The following is a 7,500-nucleotide window of genomic DNA, read 5'->3' on the forward strand; positions in this document are numbered from 1 at the left end:
TTTCAATTTGTTACATTCCGGAAAATGTAAATGACGCATTGAGAAAACTTTTAATTGACTCAACCTGCGTGAGGTGCCAGATTCTGTGGTAAGAAACGCTCAAGAGAATTGAACAGCAGAAGTTCTTCAGTGAATAAGAACCAACCAGCACCTCAGGCAATTATTTCAGCCCTTAAAATCTTGCACTCTAAAGGAGCTGGGTCATATCCAGGTCATGACTCATGGTTGCCTTTATGCTGAGACATTTTAGCCACTCGGATATCGGAGAATTGTGCATTTAAACCGCCTGGAGGTTTCATCTAGTTGTAACCCCTCTCCGCTGACTCGGCTTTCAAAAGTATACTTAAAAAGAAATAATATTGCCTGTCATGGTAACGGTGAAACGTCAACGCTATCACAATGACTCACTCATAGTTACTTCCCTTAGTGATAAAATACGAAAATACTGCCTTCAAACGGTATGGAGGGGAGAGTTTCTTACCACAAAACCTGATACCCCTCGGAGGTATCAGGTTCTTGTTAGGTCAGTGGTTAAAAAACAAAAAGAATGGAAACTGTATCAAGAACCTCTGTGTCTCCTCCTCGTTTTCATCGACGTGTACTACTACGTCTTCTATTTATCTCAACATTACAAACTACGAAGCACTTCATGCCCACTTCATAAGGCCCACTTCATAAGGCCCAATTCATGCCCTCGCTTCACCTGCCACCAATTATGTTCCTGTGGGTACTAAATTCTAAGCACTCCTTCCAAAGATCCATGAAACACGACCCTCAATATAAAACAAGATCTCCTTACAGAAGAGTTTATAATCTCAAGCTTTCAACTACACGGAAGGGTAGCACGGCGGAAGCGTATTCAGGAATGTGGGGTATGTTGATCAACGCAAGTGAAATTTTAATAATTTTTATATAATAATTTGCTTTAATTTATGCGTGTTTTCTCCTACATATTTTCCCTGCAATTTTTTCGACTTTTATGAATGTACAATTCGTCTAATTATACATCGTCCAACATTTCCCCCCTCCAGTCGTGTTTGTATATTTTCTACGTCGCACTCCACATATCTTTGTGAGATTTCTACTTAGCGTTACTTTGCATATTTTTCGGCCTTTTCGAGACTTGATTGCTTGGCAGAATCATTTGTTGTTGGCACTCCGTCGCTTACGACGTCGAGGGTTCCAGTTGATCCGATCAACGGAACAGCCTGCTCGTGAAATTAACGTGCAAGTGGCTGAGCACTCCACAGACACGTGTACCCATAACGTAGTTCTCGGGGAGATTCAGCGTGACACAGTGTGACAAGGCTGACCCTTTGAATTACTATTATTATTATTATTATTATTATTATTATCATCATCATCATTATTATTATTTTATGTTTGACTTTTGTTTTGCATTTGTACAAGTTGAATCCAAGTCTCACCCAGAGACCTCAAGAGACAACAAGTTAGAAGTTCATGTAGGTGTTATGCCTAGGGTACCATATATTTGGATTTGTACAGTTTTGTTCAAGTGAATGTTTAAGAAACCATAAGAAAATTATGTGTTTGCTTTAAAATTTGAGATCACATAGACAGTATTTTACGTAGGATATGGGCAGTTCCCATGAGTACTATCTTTTGAACTTCAGCTATTATTATTATTATCATTATATTAAGGCGTCAAACTTAAAAGAACGCCGGGCGAAATGCTAAGCAGCATTTCGTCCTTCTTCGCGTTGTGAGTTCAAATTCGGCCGAGGTCGACTTTGCCTTCCATCATTTCGGGAAGTGGGGGTCGATGAAATAAGTACCAGTTGTGAACTGGGGGTAGGGGATCGATTACATCGACTAGTGCCCTCACCACCCCCAGAATTTCGAGCCTTCTGCCTATAGTAGAAAGTACTATTAGAACAAGTAGTAGTAGTAGTAGTGTGGTGGTGGTGGTGCTGCTGCTGCTGCTGCTGCTGCTGTCAGCGTACTGATGCTTACAACTTTTATAAAGAATATTTTTCGTTTTTAGTTATTGTTTTCGTTTGCTTATCGCTGGCGTTGTTATTCTTGTTGCTTTTATCATTGTTGTTTATTGTTAGTGTTGTTGTTGTTGTTGTTGTTGTTGTTGTTGTTGTTGTTGTTGTTGTTGTTGTTGTTGTTATTCATTCTTAAGCTCTTCATTCTTCCCCGTTCCAAAATGCCAACCGTGTTATTATTGACATTTATATAATTGCCGCTATCACTTCTCTCCTCAATCCTTTTGTGGTTGTCGTTGCTGCTGCTGCTGCTGCAGTTGTTGTTGTTTCTTCTTCTTCTTCTTCTTCTTCTTCTTCTTCTTCTTCTTCTTCTTCTTCTTCTTCTTCATCATCATCATAATTTTTCTTCTTTATAATCTTTTTCTTCTTCATCATCATCATCATTTTTCTTCTTCTTTATCATTTTCTTCTTCTTCTTCTTCCAATTCTTCTTCTTCTTCTTCTTCTTCATCATCATTCTCATCTTCTTCCTCATCATCATCCTCATCCTCGACTTCATCATCAACTCCACATGAATTTTTGAAGATATTGTGAATCTTATCGCCGCAATTGTTATCACGCCATCTTCTCTTGCGTGAAAATGCTCGTTTTACCTCAGAAATAATTAAAATCTTCAAAAAATATAAATACTGATCGGCCGCAGAAACCCGCGATATACTGAGGAATCAGCGATATAAATTTACATATATTAGCCAGAAAAATCTGCGATGTACTGAGTGCGCGATAGGTGAACCGCGATAGGTGAACCGTGATACGGCGAGAGATTACTGTATATGTATCTTTGCACATATATCATTACGTACGTCAATCTGAATATATATATTTTTAATTGACGTTGATCTACCCATATGTATGTTTCTCAGCCTGTACCTGTGTACGGGTACATTCGATAGGCTAAAATATCTGGAATGTTTTACATATTTCCACAGTTTCATTCCTGGCATGTAATTGCAATTTTCTAATTAGCCGTGTCCTTTCTTAAATTTGGTGCTGAGGCAGTTAATTGCATAAACAAGTGCCTCGTTAATCAGTGGTATAAATCTAAAGTTATAGACCGTGTGTAGCATCTGTAGATTTCACATTAGTTCGTCATAGCTGTTTATGTTTTACTTTTATCTACAACATCATCTGAAAGTCTGCTGAGCATATACGCTTTTAATCTCTCTAGCCCAGATCATTAAATCTCGTCTGTTCTATCTAAATTTTCCCGGTTAAATTAGTTTTTGCTCAGAAGCGTTCCACTAGTAGACTTTCATATTATAAATGAATATATAGGCGCAGGAGTGGCTGTGTGGTAAGTAGCTTGCTTACCAACCACATGGTTCTGGGTTCAGTCCCACTGCGTGGCACCTTGGGCAAGTGTCTTCAACTATATGTATATTGAATAGAATAGATAGTTTTTATTAGAACAGAACCAATTCTATAGCATTTATATATATATATATATATATATATATATATATATATGTGTGTGTGTGTGTATGTATGTATATATACATAAACATATACACATATATATTCATATACATGTTCACACATATACATACACACATGCATACGTATCCTTCAACATCTATGTGTAATTATTTAAATTATTGTTGCATAACTTTTAAATCTTTCATTCTCATTGCCTTGTTTTGGAAGAGTGTTTTTCTTTTTGTTTCTTTGTTGTTTTCTTTTTTCCTGTTATTGTTGACCGAAATATAATAATGGCTGCTAAATAATTTGTTTTGTATATAATGGCATTTATACGGCGTGCACCAAAACAAAAACAGACACACAGTAGAATTTTCGCTGACACCCTGTCGCTAATGAAGTTAGACGGGTAGTAACGTTCTTTTTTTTTTTCTGTTTTTTGCAGTTTCCACTTATCATTACGGTTTCGACAGATGGACACGACATATTTGCTTTTTTAAATGTTTTTTTATTCTTTTATTCTTTTACTTGTTTCAGTTATTTGACTGCGGCCATACTGGAGCACCGCCTTTAGTCGAGGAAATCGACTCCAGGACTTATTCTTTGGAAGCCTAGCACTTATTTCATCGGTCTCTTTGGCCGAAACGCTAGGTTAAGGGGACGTAAACACACCAGCATCGGTTGTCAAGTGATGTTGGAGGGGGGGGGACAAAAACAGACACACAAACATATACACACACACATATATATATACATATATACGACGGGCTTCTTTCAGTTTCCGTCTACCAAATCCACTCACAAGGCTTTGGTCGGCCCGAGGTTATAGTAGAAGACACTTGCCCAAGGTGCCACGCAGTAGGACTGAACCAAGAACCATGTGGCTGGTAAGCAAGCTACTTACCACACAGCTACTCCTGCGCCTCCTGTTTGTCCACAATGAATACTTCTAACTTGTTGTCTCTTGAGATCTCTGGATGAGACTTGGAGTCAACTTGTACAAATACAAAGCAAAAGTCAATAATAATAATAATAATAATAATAATAATAATAATAATGATAATAATAATAATAATAATGATAATAATAATAATAATAATAATAATGATAATAATAATGATAATAATAATAATAATAATAATAATAATAATATTAATAATAATAATAATAATAATAATAATAATGACAACAACTCCAGATGGAGTCACCGAAAATGAGAATTGCAAAATCCTGTGCGATGCAATGATCCAGTGCGTTCACCTGACCAGACATCGGAAACCGGACGTTGTTGTGGTGGATAAAAAAGAAAGAAGAGTCGACGTGATACCTATAGTAATTGGTGCACTTGGAAGTATCAGCAGTCAACTACCAACATGGCTGAAAAACACTGGCGCAAATATGAAGGTAGAACTCTTACAAAAATCAGCATTGTTTGGAACTGCAAGAATTCTTTGCAAGGTTCTTGAAGCATGACCAGTAAACAAGTGTCACCTTAGTCTGCTGGCTGTGGATAGCTGACACTTTCCATCATATCCAGCAATATAAACTGTGAGGGGAAGGGAACAGTCGATTACATCGACGCCAGGGCGTAACAGCTACTTAATTTATCGACTCCGAAAGGATGAAAAGCAAAGTCGAACCCGCCGGTGGCATTTGAACTCAGAACGTAATGATAGACAGGCTAACAATTCTGCCAGCTCACCGCCTTATATAGGCGCAGGAGTGGCTCTGTGATAAGACGCTTGCTTACCAACCACATGGTTCCAGATTCAGTTCCACTGCGTGGCACCTTGGGCAAGTATCTTCTACTATAGCCTCGGGCCGACCAAAGCCTTGTGAGTAGATTTGGTGTACGGAAACTGAAAGAAGCCCGTCGTATATATATGTATACGTATATATATGTGTGTGTGTGTTTGTGTGTGTGTGTGTGTGTGTGTGTGTGTGTGTGTGTGTGTGTGTGTGTGTGTGTGTGTGTATCCTTTAAGGTATATATATATATATATTAAAGGATACAGAGAGACTGAGACAGACAGTCAGACAAACAGATAAACAGGCAGACAGGCAGATATAGAGTTATTTTAAAGTGGTCTTTTCTCGTAACGAACGTAAATTGTTTGACTCGATAAAGTTGACCGATTTAACTAAAGAATTTTAGAATCATGTGACAGTTTTTTTTTTTCTTTTTCTTTCTTTCTGAAATAAATACTATAAATATACAAGTTCATGCAAGAATTTGCCTCTGTGTGTGTGTGTGTGTGTGTGTGTGTGTGTGTGTGTGTGTGTGTGTGTGTGTGTGTGTGTGTGTGTGTGTGTGAGAGAGAGAGAGAGAGAGAAAAAAGTGAAATCTATAAAAATAAACAATTATGGTTTATGGAGTCTTATTTTTTGTATTTTTTAAAAATTATTACTGCCAATAATAATAACAATAATAATAATAATAATAATAATAATAATAATAATAATAATAATAATAATAATAAAAGCAGAAAGTGATAAGTGCAGAATCTGTGGACAAAACGGTGAAACCATATGGCATATTACCAGCCAATGTACGCCACTAGCCCAGAAGAAATATAAGAGACGCTACGACAATATAGCCAGGCTTGTCCATTGGACACGTTGCAACAAGTATGGACTTGACAGAGCAAAAAATTAGTACGACCACAAGCCTGAAGGTATCGTCGAAAATAGAAATGCAAAGATCCCATGGGATTTTATGACCATGAGATAGAGAATAGGAAGCCAGACATAGTCTTAATCGAGAAAGAAAACAAACTATGCTGGATCATAGATGTAGCATGCCCAGCTGACAACAAGGTATGCGACAAGGAAGAAAGAAAAGTGGAGAGACGTGACAGGTTAGCTTGGGAAGTTAAGCAGTTGTGGTCGATGAAAAAGGTAGCAGTAGTACCAGTAATTGTCGGAGCCCTGGGAACAGTGAGCAAAAACCTCGAGAAGTACGTGGAACAAATAGGGGCTACAATAAGGGTGAAGCACTTGCAGAAAACAGCACTGCTTGGAACCGCTGGAATACTCCGGAAGGTGCTCGAAAAATAAGAGGTGTTACCTTAGTTCATTGGTAGTGAACAGTTGACACTGTAGTACATCTCCAGCGTTAGAAGCTGTGCAAAAGCAATAATAATAATAAGAAGAAGAAGAAGAAGAAGAAGAATATCCTACGTAAAATACTGTCTATGTGATCTCAAATTTTAAAACAAGCACATAATTTTCTTATGGTTTCTTAAACATTCTCTAGAACAACACTGTACAAATACAAATATATGGTACCCTAGGCATAACACCTACAAGAACTTCTAACTTATTGTCTCTTGAGGTCTCTGGGTGAGACTTGGATCCAACTTGCACAAATGCAAAGCAAAAGTCAAACATAAAATAATAATAATAATAATAATAATAATAATAATAATAATAATAATAATAATAATAATAATAATAATAATAATCTTTGAAATTTGGAAAATATTTTGAAGCTGGTGGCTGGCTTTTGAATTGTATATTTTTGGTTAATACCAAAATAATATGCGAATACACGCGACTAATGAGACAAGGTCTGGCGAGGTTAGGGTAAATTGTATTGTAAAACATAGTATCGTATAGTATTGTGTTTATTTTTTTGCATTAGTCGATTACATTATATTCTTTTAATTCATTACTATTTTAATGATTCTTAATTCTAAAATCATACCAAACATTTTAATTAGTGACGTATTTGCTCGCAGTCTAGACTGGTAGTCTCCACACATTAATGAAGCCAGTTTGTTTTCACTACCTCCCAAGAATCATAACACTTAAAGAGCATTTGCATGGAGGCTACATATGTATGTATGTATGTATGTATGTTATTATACGTATGTATATGTGTGTATGTATGTATGTATGTATGTATGTAATTATACGTATGTATATGTGTGTATGTATGTATGTATACGTATGAATATGTGTGTATATGTATTTAAGTGTTTATGCATGTATATGTATATGTATGTATATATGGGTATGTATGCACGTATGTATACGTATGCATGTACATGTATGTATATATGTGCATGTA

Source organism: Octopus bimaculoides, chromosome 15 (genome assembly GCF_046866305.1).
Source record: "Octopus bimaculoides isolate indiv1 chromosome 15, ASM4686630v1, whole genome shotgun sequence".
In the NCBI taxonomy this organism is placed as follows: Eukaryota; Metazoa; Mollusca; class Cephalopoda; order Octopoda; family Octopodidae; genus Octopus; species Octopus bimaculoides.